This window comes from Balaenoptera musculus, chromosome 3 (assembly GCF_009873245.2).
Source record: "Balaenoptera musculus isolate JJ_BM4_2016_0621 chromosome 3, mBalMus1.pri.v3, whole genome shotgun sequence".
Classification (NCBI taxonomy): domain Eukaryota; kingdom Metazoa; phylum Chordata; class Mammalia; order Artiodactyla; family Balaenopteridae; genus Balaenoptera; species Balaenoptera musculus.
In genome coordinates this window covers 140140848-140153811 of record NC_045787.1, presented here as the reverse complement: position 1 = coordinate 140153811, position 12964 = coordinate 140140848, and the positions used below count along the sequence as shown (strand labels likewise).

At 40.5% G+C, this 12964-nt stretch overlaps 1 pseudogene; it reads right to left on the bottom strand.

Moving 5' to 3' along the window:
• Positions 1 to 8841: 8841 nt before the first annotated feature.
• On the bottom strand, positions 8842 to 11047 carry LOC118893038 (annotated as a pseudogene).
• Between the last annotated feature and the right edge of the window lie 1917 nt (positions 11048 to 12964).

Below are 12964 nucleotides of genomic sequence, written 5' to 3'. Positions count from 1 at the left end.
TAGAATGTTACAGATATCGTGTTTACTTGTTGTGCCCACTGATTTTTTTTAATGGAAAGTAAATAACTATATACTCTTGTAATAGATTTACATAGAATGTTCCTTTTGAAGAATGCAGAGTATTTGAATGTGTTTTCTGTACCAAGTGATATTCAGGTTACCTTAGCTTCAACAATATTTTTGGTCCTTAATAAGGGAGCAGAAGGGTAGAGTAACTAGTGAGACTTGGCTTCTATTTGGAGTTCGAGTTCAGTGCAAATCCTGGTTTCAGATTTTCCAGTTTCACTTGTGGAGTATTCTTTCCCTAGATGTTATGATCTTATTTTCTCATTAGACAAAAAGTATTTGTTTCTAATTTCCTAATTTACTCAGAATTTGGGGTTTAGAGAGCATCAAGTCTGGGTGATTTGATTAAAGCAGCAGTTCCCAAACCATGCTATGTTTTATTATTAACTAGGGAAATTTTACCGCTACCTGAGCCCTATCCTGGACCCACTGAAATAGAATTTCTGGAATTGATGCCTGCTAATGTAGTTTTAAATGTTCCCCAGGTTCTTCTAAGGTAGCCAGCCTGGCACCTGTATTTGGCAACCACTGAAGCATTCTGGCTTGTCTTTTTAAGTTGCTTCATTCCACATAGTACAGAATTCAAATTTTCAGAGTAAAAAAAACTTCTTTCTCATTCTTCTCTAGCCACTTATCTTTCATCTGTGGAAGAAACCAGTGTAGATAAGATTCTGGCATGTTTTCAGAGGCATTCTACCTATATAAGAATATAGTCTCACGACATACGTATTCGTGTTCATACTCTCACCATACTTTATTTATTTACATAACGTAACATAATACACATTTTTCTGCGCTTAGTGTTTTTTTTTGTTTTTCATTTACTATGCCTTAGAATTTATATAGTTACAAAGACTGTCTTTTTTTTCCTATTCATTTTGAAATTTCAGTCTCTCAGAAAAGTTGCCATAATACCATACAGAATACCTGTAATCCCTTTTTCCAGATTCCCCAGTTGTCAACATTTAGCCGTATTTTTCCTATCATTTTCTCTTTCTCTTTTTTACATATACGCACAGGATACATGTGTTTTCCCCTGAACCATTTATTTTATTTTATTTTATTTAAAAAAATATTTATTCGGTTGTGCTGAGTCTTAGTTGCAGCAGGTGGGCTCCTTAGTTGCAGCTCACTGGGTCCTTAGTTGCGGCATGTGAACTCTTAGTTGCAGTGTGCATGTGGGATCTAGTTCCCTGGCCAGGGATCAAACCCGGGCCTCCTGCACTGGGAGCACAGAGTCTTATCCACTGCGCCACCAGGGAAGTCCCTCCCTGAACCATTTAAGAGTAAGTTGGAGTCATGATGCCCAATCACCTACTTAGTGTATAAACTTAAGGTATGTTTTTTAACAGTAAGAATACATGCCCACATATCCCATAATGTAACCGTCAAAGTCAAGAAGTTAACATTGACACAATATTATCCTCTAATTCATAGACCCTATTCACATTTCATCAGTTGTCCTAGTGATGTCCTTTGTAAGTCTGTCCAATCCAGGGTTACTCATGGCATTTGTTACCATCTTGCTTCAGCTTCAGTCTAGAATAGTTCCTTAGTCTTTTTTTCTCTTTCATGACTTGACTTTTGGACATCATGGATTCACATCGATGCCTCCAATTCTAATGTTGCTCCACAGGGTTTATTTTAGCTGCCCTCTTCTCGTATTTGTAGTTCCTTTCTCTGACAGTTAGAAACCTAGCTCCCATTATTTTCAACATTCAAGTCATCTTTAAGAGCCATTCTTCCGATCACACGAAGTCCCTCCTGCTCCCCACCCCCTTACCACACAGGCTTCTGTGAGCCAGTTGAGCATTCCTGACCCCTGGGCCATGGCCCTGATGCCAGTGACCGAGTGGGCCACTGCCCCTGGTCGAGGACCTTGTCCCAGCCCAGGAGGCATTGCATCAGCAGCCCTGCAGTCCACCATGTACCAGGAGAGCACCAAAGAGAAGCAGCTAGGTATTCTTTAATGGCTGCATTTATTCCCTTGTATCAAGTGAATGAATCAGTTTCTTACTGATGTGCTTTTTAAAATTTATTTTATTTATTTATTTTTGGCTGCGCTGGGTCTTTGTTGCCGCTCACAGGCTTTCTCTAGTTGCGGCGAGCGGGAGCTACTTTTCGTCGTGGTGCGTGGGCTTCCCATTGCAGTGACTTCTCTTGTTGCGGAGCACAGGCTCTAGGCACGCGGGCTTCAGTAGTTGTGGCTCGTGGGCTCTAAAGCGCAGGCTCAGTAATTGTGGCGCACGGTCTTAGCTGCTCCACGGCATGTGTGATCTTCCCGGACCAGGGCTTGAACCCGTGTCTCCTGCATTGGCAGGTGGATTCTTAACCACTGCGCCACCAAGGAAGCCGCCTTACTGATGTGCTTTTGATTGTATGGAATCTTTAGTCTTGTGCCTTTTTTTTTTAAATTGAAGTATAGTTGATTTGATTTGCAGTGTTGTGCCAGTCTTTGCTGTACAGAGAAGTGAGTCAGTTATTTGTGTGGAATCTTTAGAGCATGCTTTTCGTGAGCTCATTGTCTAAAACTTTCAAGTTTGGGGGATTTTCTCTTCTATTGTATGTCCACAGATTATACCTATAAGCTGACAAGTATATGCTACAGGTCCTGAATGTGTATCAGTCTGTGAAGTAGGAATGAACTCAGAAAAAATTCATTACCAAAATAGGAATACTGCTTGAGATATGGACCTGAATGTGTGAGGAAAAGAGTGCATCCTAATCAGACTCTTTTTATGTTACTTGCTTAAACTAACACTGTCCTACCTCAAAGTATTTGCTTATTTCGCATGGGTTTTAATACGAAATAATCATTTTAGCTACTTTCAGAAGGAAGGAAGGAAACATCCAACTTGCCAGTATCGCAAAACCTTTGGAATAAATTACTGTTGGAGTCCAAATTAAATCCTATCTCTTTGAAAACCGTATCATTAGTAGTACTTTGCTACAATGAGCATACTTTTATATTTAGAAATAAAATTTTGAAAAATTGAAAATAATGTAAATTATTTTTATAACCTGTTTAGCCTAACAACTTCTGAAATTTCTTTTCCATATTTTGCCACACACATGAGAAGATACATGAATTTATATGCATGTATTTGTATATCTGGAAATTGGATAAATTAAAATTCATATATTTATTTGCAGATGATTTATATCAAAAGATGGCCGTGAAATTGCTCAGCTCACACTCATGATTGTTTGCTTTCCCTGGTCCCCATCTCCACTCTAATTTTTGAAAAAACATAGTACATGTTACTGGGCAATTCCAATTTCTCCGTACTTTGTTATAGAACTCAAAAAATGTTACCTTTGAGGCCGTTCTCGCCTTGTGAGATGGCCTACACTCTGTCTGTGGAATGTGTTTCTCTAAATAAATCCACTTCTTACCTAAAAAAAAAAAAAAATTACCTTTAAAATGTAAACTTGACTTAGAGGCTTCAAAACATCTTAATATGAGATGCTAAACTTATTCAGGAGAGGACAAACACTTGGGTATGTTGAAGGGTGGGGAATAATTTCTTTTTCTCCTTACACTGTCTCACCCCAGACTTTATGTGCTTGGTACATAATAAGTCATTGGATAGTTGAAAGAGTGTTGGGGGTTCTTCTGTAGTTAGAATTCACACTGAAACTAAAGGACGAGGATGGATGATGGAAAAAAATATGTGCTATATGAGCTAAGACCATGTGAGATGGCACCAGTTTCTATCTGGTTTGATAACATGTCTCTCAGCGGCCTGAGGGGTAGTCATCTTTCATAATGTCAACCTCTAAACATTCTTAAGTTTTTAATGACTCATTTCAGATCCATCATTCATGATCCACTTAACTCTGCCAAGCCAATTTAATCATCTTCAGCTACAGAGAGGTTTATCAGGCCCAGGTTATTTATTTAAAATCTTGAAGGGTTAAGAAATCTAGACGTGAACTTTGGTGAATAGATTGGGTTTCATCCCAATCTTAGATTTTTTTAAAAAAAGTATTTTTAATGGTGAAAAAAATCTTACGTGCAGAGGGTGCATAAAATGTATGTGCAGTTTAAAGAATACTGATAAACACTTATGTACTACCACCCAGGCTGAGAAATTGAACATTGCAGGTATCTTAAAAGCTCTCTGTATGCCTTTCCCCTATTGTGCCTGTATTAATTAGGGCTCTCCAGGGACACAGAACCAATATGATGTATGTGTATGCGGAGAGAGATTTTTATGAGGAGTTGGCTTATGTGATGGTGAAGGCTGGCAAATTGAAAATCTGCATGGTGGGCCTGCAGGTCGGAGACCCAGGAGAAGCGGTGTTGCAGTTTGAGTCCGTAGGCCGTCTGTGGTAGAACCAGGCAGAGCTGATGTTGCACGTGAAGTGTGAAGGCAGTCTGCTGGAGCATCCTCTCTTGCTCAGGGGAGGCTGGTCTTCTTGTTCTATTCAGGCCTTCAACTGGTTAAATAAGGCCCACCCACATTATGGAGGGCTTTACTCAGTGTCCACTGATTTAAATGTTAATCTCATCCAAAGGGCCTCACAGAAATACCTGGAATAATGTTTGCCCAAATATCTGGGTACCCTGTGGCCTAGCCAGATTGACACACAAAATTACAAAATTACACACAGTGCCAATTCTCCCTCCAGAGGTAACCATTATCTTCACTTTAAAAAAATTTTTTTATATTGTGATAAAATACACATAAAAGTTACCATCTTAACCATTCTAAAGTGTACAGTTCAATAGTATTGTATTAAAAGTACATTCATCAAGAAATTTCCAAAACTTTTCATCTTGCACAACAGACGATACACATTAAACAACAACTCATTCCCTCCTCCCCCCAGGCCTGGGCAGCCACCATTCTACTTTGTCTCTGAATTGGACTCTTCTAGGTACCTAATATAAATGTAACCGTACAGGATTTGTCTTTTTGTGACTGGCTTATTTTACTTAGTGTGATATTCTCAAGATTCATCCATGCTGAAACACGTGTCAGAGTTTCTTTCATTTTTAAGGCTGAATAATATTCCATGTTTGTATGTACACATTTTGTTTATCTGTTCATCCATTCATGGATACTTGGGTTGCTTCCATTTCCTGGCTATTGTGAGTAATGCTGCAGTGAATATGGGTGTCAGATAGCGCTTGGAGACCCTGCTTTCAATTCTTTGAGGTGCATACTCAGAAGTGGAATTGCTGAATCATACACTAGTTCAATTTTTCAATTTTTTGAGGAGTCACCATATTGTTTTCCATAGTGGCTGCACCACTTCACATTCCCACCAACAGGGCAAGGGTCCCAGTTTCTCCACATCCTTGCCAACACTTGGTATTTTCTGTTTTTCTGATAGTAGTGATCCTAATGGGTGTGCGGTAGTATCGTGACTCTTGTATTAGTCACTGTCTTGATTGTCTTTATTTACAATTTATGTACGCATCTCCAACTATATATTACTTACTTCTGAAAAACAGATAGTAAGCACACAGCCAGGGAAGAAAAGGATAATATTGCTACTGCAAAGCGACAGCTCCCAGGAGATGATTTACTGAATGTCTCTGGCTTCAGCTTTCCTGCAGGTTCACAGTGGGCAAGGGTGTGAACGAGTCTTGGGAAAATTGGACCAACTACTGTTGTGTAGGTCTGGAAGGCCGGTAAGAATGTGGTAACAGGGACTGGCTTGCTCTGTGTTTTCTGCTGCTAAGCTTGTTGTGGCCTACCATCTAGCTGTCACAGGTAGGTAGCTCTTATTCTTTGGGGTTAAGATGAAGATCCCCACCAATTCCAGGCTTCACAGCATGAAGGGCAGAGCAGAAACAGAACAAACTGGGCCAGACTCATCTGACATTCTCAGGTTTAAAACAAAGATGATAGGATTGCAAACACCATCTTGGAGATAGCTCTCAGCTTACTCTCTTTAGTCATGTTGCTCCAGTCTGAACTTGCTGCCCTGTATTTTCTGATCTCCCTTCTCTGTTGTCCTGGAATTTCCTTTGTCTCTCCTGTGTTGAGTCTCCTGTTTCCTGCGTTTCATTTCTGTCACTTTATTGTGCTTTCTAGTTGTGGTCGCACATCCTTCAGTGGCTTCCTGAGAAAGGGTCTGTAAGGGATAAAAATGTTGAAACTTGACCGCCTGGGTATAAAATGTTAACAGGGGAAACATTTCCCCCCAGAATTTTGGAGACATTGTTCCATTGTTTGTGCTTCCAATGTTGGTATTTGAAAGTACAGAGCCAGTGATTTTTTGTCCTTCGTATGTTTCTTTTCCCCCTTGCTAAAGCTTATTGAATCTTCTTTTTATCTTTGCTATTCTGAAATTTTACAGTGGTGCCCCTTGTTGTAGGTCTATTTTCATTCATTTTGCTTAGCCCTTAGCCCATTCAGTCTTTAAACTTAAAGCCTTCAGTATTTCATTATTATCTCCTCCTCTCCATCTTCTTTTTCATTGTACTTTATGGATATCACGCCTCGTAATCTGATTGTGGTAGGCCAAAAAATGCCCCCTGCCCAATTTGCCCATGTCCTAATCCCCAGAATCTGTGAATGTTACTTTATGTGGCAAAAGGAACTTTGCAAATGTGATTAAGAATAATGAGATGAGATGAGATTATCCTGAATTATCCTGGTGGGTTCAATGTGATCACAGGGTCCTTTTAAGAAGGAAGCAGGAAATTAAGTAGTAGATGTGATAATGGAAGCAAGAGATGGGAGTGATGCAAGGAGGAGGTCACAGGCCAAGGAATGTAGGCAGCCTCCAGAAGCCAGAAAAAGCAGTATGGAAACAGATTTGCCTCTAGCACCTCAGGAAGAAGCATGACCCTGCCAACACCTTGGTTTTGGACTAGTGAAACTCATTTCAGGCTACTGACCCCCAGAACTGAAAGATAATAAATTTGTGTTGTTTAAGCCACCAAGTTTGCGGTAATACGTTACAGCAGCAGTAGGAAACCAATAACTGATCCTCTGATTTTCATCTCTATTTTTCAATTCTTTGTCTTTTTAGTATTCTCATTCTGGGAGATTGCGTTAACTTTAAAAAAAATTTTCCCCACTTCTATTAAATTATTCTTTTTGTTATCATCTTAGTTTCCAAGAACCTGTGTTCTCTCAATGTTTCCTTTTTAAAAAAGAGCATCGGGCTTCCCTGGTGGCGCAGTGGTTGAGAATCTGCCTGCCAATGCAGGGGACACGGGTTCGAGCCCTGGTCTGGCAAGATCCCACATGCCGCGGAGCAACTGGACCCGTGAGCCACAACTACTGAGCCTGCGCGTCTGGAGCCTGTGCTCCGCAACAAGAGAGGCCGCGATAATGAGAGGCCCGCGCACCGCGATGAAGAGTGGCCCCCGCATGCCGCAACTAGAGAAAGCCCTCACACAGAAACGAAGACCCAACACAGCCAAAAATAAATAAATAAATAAATAAATAAAAATAAAGGAATTCCTTTAAAAAAAAAAAAAAGAGCATCATTGTTATGTTTCATGGATGTATGGACTGTGTTATCTCTTTTTTTTATTAATGATAGTTTTAGTATTTTTTTTTTTTTTTGGCTGCAAGGTATGTTTCCTCCAGACTGCTTTTATTTGTTTGATTGTGCTTAGTCTGTTTTCTTCTCTGTTACAGGCTTTGCAAAGCTGTCTGGTAACCCTTGGCTGTCTGATCATGATTGAGAGCGAGACACTGAAAGGCTAATTGGAACTGCTGAGTATCTGTGTGTAGGAAGATTGTCCTGCGTATTGTAGGATGATTAACAGCACCCTTGGCCTCTCCTTACTAGACACCAGCCACACCCCTCCAGTCTTGACAATCAGAAATGTTTCCAGACATCGCCAGATATTCCCTGGGAGCAAAGTCGTCCCAAAGGAGAACAACTATTGTAGGACAATGTGAGTGCTTCCCGTTAGTTGGGGGAGCTCCCAATGTCATTATTTTCAGGTTTTTCCTTTTGGGCAGGTCAGATTCCTCAGAAAAGGGTCTTCCAGTCCCCTGCTTGGAGGGCAAAGGTTTGACTGCCAGTGGTCTGGTGGCTGGTTGGAGAAGAAGCCTGAGATCTGTACTATTAAGCCGTTTCAGGGAGAGTGAATCAGAGAGAAAGTTTTATCACAAAAGAAGTGTTGCCAGAGGGAGCAGGGCACTAAGTACATCAGCACATCACTGCCTTTAAGCTCCCTTGAGATGCTGGAGATAGAAGGGCCAGAAGGGTGACCCGCCTGGGGCAGGCGGTACTCATAGCCTCCAAGGACTCTCTCATACCATCCTTTTCCTACTGAGGTTAATACGGTTTAGAGATTTGGTAATTAGTAATGTAGAGGGCCACTGTTAGAGAGCCAAGTTTATCTTTTACATAATAGGCTTTTTTTTTTTTTACATAAATTTCACTTTATTTAAAACATATGAACGAGGGTATTTCAAATCACACTAAACATCATAAATATATAACTTGCTTTGTTAAAAATCTGCAGTATACAGTCAAGGAAAGGCTAAACTTCCAATGCCAACTATGTATGAGACAAAATTAAATATTTACAATAATCAGTTTCCTAAAAGTGCTATTTTTAATTACCTATAAGAGGAAACTCATTCTGGTGCTTTGTTTCCGTCGAAACGTCTGTACATTCCTTTATTCACAGAACCAGGTGCTTCTGTTACTAAAAATACATATCCGAAGCTTTTATATCCTTTTAAATAGATGTAACATTTTAGCTCTTTGGGGGAGGAACAGGGAAGTCCAAACAACACAGGCCATCTTAAATTATTAGAGATGATTGACTTTATAACACACCCTGTTTCAACTCAGATGTGAAATTTGATGAACATGTTAATGAAAAAAAAAAAAAATCCCAGTTCACGTGTCTAAGGTAAGTCATCCTTCTCTACGTGAGAATTTGTATAAGTCGAGGAGCATCCACTATAGCAACCTTCCTGTGATCCAGACCTTGATGCCACGCTCCACTTCTGATTTGTACATTCTCTTCCAACCTGATTTGGCTTAGATTCTTCAGAGGTTGTATTTAGTACATTGATTGAACTATGTTCAGATACACAGGAACGTGTCTGGCAAAAGTCGGAAGTAGAGGGAGAAGCAGGAATAGATTTAATAAGTTTAGACTTGCAAACTGGAGACCCACTAGGCACACCGTGAGGTTTCTTTTGCCGTGGCCTCGAGTGTGCTGTAGGGTTGTCCCGATCAGAACTTCGTGAGAAGGCACCGAAAAGTTTCACATTTTCTGAGTTCTGGTGGTCATAGGTAGTCATATTTAAAACCTGTTGCTTTAACCAACTGGCTCTTTCTTCTTCAAATGCCTTTCTCTCCAATCCAAGGCGAATAGCTGCTTCTGTAAAGCTTAGTCTTTCTTTCTCGAAATTCTTCTTTTGCTCTTTAAATAGGGACCATTCTTCTTTGAGGCGTTCCTTTTCTTCCAACAAGTAACAGTCTTGTAGCAGTGAAGTGGTGTCATCATCACATGCAGTAGCAAGCTGCTGCTATAAAAGTTGCTGCCGAGTTTTAATAATTTCTTTACACTGTTGAATTTCTAACTCGAGTTTTTTAGTTTCTTGTTCATGGTCTTGTCGTGAGATTACATCTTCATCATTAAAACCTTCTAAGTGTACCTTTGAAACTTGGTCATCAGGTTTTTCTACGTGACTTTTCAAAATTCTCCACTGTTTTCTGATGCTGTTGGTAAGCTGCTCTCTCACGGTTTCACAGGAAAGGTGAAACGTACTGCCTCTATTCAGTTCCCCAGCATCTTCTTCACTATCAGGGATAACAGTCCCTGTACTATCATCTTCTGCTCTTTCTCTAGGTTTCTGCTTTTGGGGAGAAAGAAGAGAAATTATTTCCTTTTTCATTGGCTGAAAAACCTTCTTAAGTTCAGCATTTTCCATTAGGATTTGTTTCTGACAATATTCAAGAGAATTTTTTACATTTCATCTTCATTCCTGGCTTCAGTTTTACCCGTCCTCCAGGAGCCTCTTTTTCCATCAGCTCTCCCCACGTAATTTAAAACTTCCATAGCTATTTTTTTAAATTAATTAATTAATTTATTTATGGCTGTGTTGGGTCTTCGCTTCTGTGCGAGGGCTCTCTTCCAGTTGTGGCAAGCGGGGGCCACTCTTCATCGCGGTGTGCGGGCCTCTCACTATCGCGGCCTCTCTTGTTGCGGAGCACAGGCTCCAGACGCACAGGCTCAGTAGTTGTGGCTCACGGGCCCAGCTGCTCCGCGGCATGTGGGATCTTCCCAGACCAGGGCCCGAACCCGTGGTCCCCTGCACTGGCAGGCAGATTCCCAACCACTGCGCCACTGGGGAAGCCCCCATAGCTATCTTTTTATCCTTCATGTTCATAACAAGTTGATGTAGACGTTCCTTTAGTTTATTATATTCACGCTCTTTTCTCTTCATATCATGGTTATATTGAGTAGCTTGACTTGCAATGATATTTTGTAATTTCTTCATCTCATCTTTCTCATTTTTCAGTAGCTGATGCAAATTCCTGTCCTTGCATTGTAACTGTCTGTCTCTCTCCTGAAGACCAATCATTTCTGTCCTGGAGGTTTCCAGTTGTTCCTTAAGTTTTGCATAGCAGTTCTGCAGATGGTCCATATCGCTTCCCAGTTTCAGATTCTGTGTTTCCACATTTTCCTGAGCTAGAAGGTTCTTCCGCTGAGTACACGTAGCTCATTCATACAATTTAAAACAGCAAGTATATTTAATTCTCTCTTTGTCTCTTTACCTTTGGATTCTTCATATAATGAAGGAAAACCAAAAGTAGTCAATTCCTGATCAAGATATGAAATACTTTGTTCAATATTCTCTTCTGTGCAGAAGGCACTAAAAAAACCATGCACATTTTTTGATAAAGGTATTGAAGAACATAGCACTTGCTGTGAGTATAAACTTGATGGAGACATCTTTGTTTCTGAGGTATATTGAGAGAGATTTTTGCTTTCTGAAGACAGACCTCGATCTGTGACAGTCATCCAATCTCCCATAGCAATCGCCAGAGCCAGGATACCTGAGGAAGCAGTTCAGCGGTGAAACATTTAGCCCAGCTGCTGTCACTCTACTACGTAGGCATCACGGCCCCTGGGTGCGGCGGAGACGCACCGCTCGGCGTCCTAGACCTGCTCGCGCAGCCCCGAGGGCCCGCACAGGCAGCCTACATAATAGGCTTTCTTAAGGTGTGCAGTTCATCCAGTAGAGACCTTGACCCAAGGTAGTGAACTCCTTGCTAGATTATGTTAGCGCTCCCACACAGTTCGAAGTCCTGAAGGTAGCATCCAGCTTTCGTACATTCACTTATTCCTCCTGTCTTCAGTGTAGTACCTCCATCCTCAACCTGCCCATCTCACCTCCCGTACTCCACTCCAGACATCATCTGTGTTAAAAGACTATCCAGAGGATAGATGTTCAGAAATCTGGAGGTGTTGGGGAGAGGATCTGGGAATCTAATTTCACTCATCTCTCTTTACTCTCTTCCTTCCCTTTCACCCAAGATTTGGAGGTATCTGGTCCTGAGTCTTTTAAGGATTTTCAGAGTAAATTACTTTGGTTCTCAGCTCTCCCAACCACTGGCTACAACTCAGCTTTTGGGGGTTGGTTAAATCCTTTACCATAGTTCCCTTTGCTTTCCAGCTTCCAAAATTTTGTTACTGTTGTCTCCTTTCCTGTTCTTCCTGTCCTTGTTATTTTATGTCTTTTTTTAAAAAAAGTATTTTTCACTGGGGTTTTGGGTGGAAACAAAATTTGATACATGTATTCCATCCACCATCTTAAAATGGGACACCATACTTTTATTGATTTATAGACTTAGATCAGGGATCTCCTCCTGACCTGCTTTATGAGCTGAACGCTCCCAGTTTTCTTTAGTTTGATGCCTTCCATAGCAGTTTCTGTGATCTCCTGCCTCACTGGAATTGCTATGCTTTGCTGTTGTGTCTTTGGGAAAGTTAATTAACTACAACTGGAACATGATACCTAGGATAAGGTCATCCATCGTTTAATACAAGTGAAGCACCAAACTAACCATTTTATTTTTGGCTATTAATATTGCCTGCATTACCTGGAAAAAGTGATTCTGTTATTAGTTATGATTCCTATCATTTTGGAGTATCTTTTAGTTGAAAAGATCTAAATATTCCTTGAACTCCTGTGGACTTCTTACTACAGACTGCCAAGGCTAAGCTTTAAAATTGAAAACAATCAGTTTTCCAATTCCTGCCAAGAGCAATTCTTGGGAGATGATTAAGGGTCAGCATGGCATATTAACATTGTTGATCTAAAACAAAGCTAATAATTTTCTTCCTTTACCCAATGTCCCAGTTAGTGTTCTTAAGTTAATAATGTCAGCTCCCTAAAAGGACACTAGAGTCTTTCTATTTTCCGTTTGTGAGATATAATTAATTTGATTTTAGCAAGCAGTATTTGAATTTCCATTGCACAGGGTGGTACTAACTAAATGCTAAATGATAATACAAGTCCTATTAAATCTCTTGTATTTGGGCATTACGAAGATGATCTGGGTACCAAAATAGGATATTATACTTTAGACAGCATATTGGTTTTCTGGGCATCTTTAACAAATAACCACCAACATAGTGGCTTAAACAACTCAAATGTATTATCTCACAGTCCTGTAGGTCAGAAGTCTGACACAGGTCTCAATGGGCTAAAATCAAAGTGTCTCCAGGCTGTATTCCTTTGCAGAGGCTTTAGAGAAGAATAATTTCCTGCTCACTAGGGTTGTTGATAGAATTCAGTTTCTTGCATCTGAGGGAATGAAGTCCCCATTTTGTTGCTAGTTATAAACTGAAGGCTGTTCCCAACTTCTAGAGGACACCACATTCCTTGGCTTGTGGCCCCCTCCTTCCATTTTCAAAGCCAGCAGCAGTGGGCCGAGTCCTCAACGT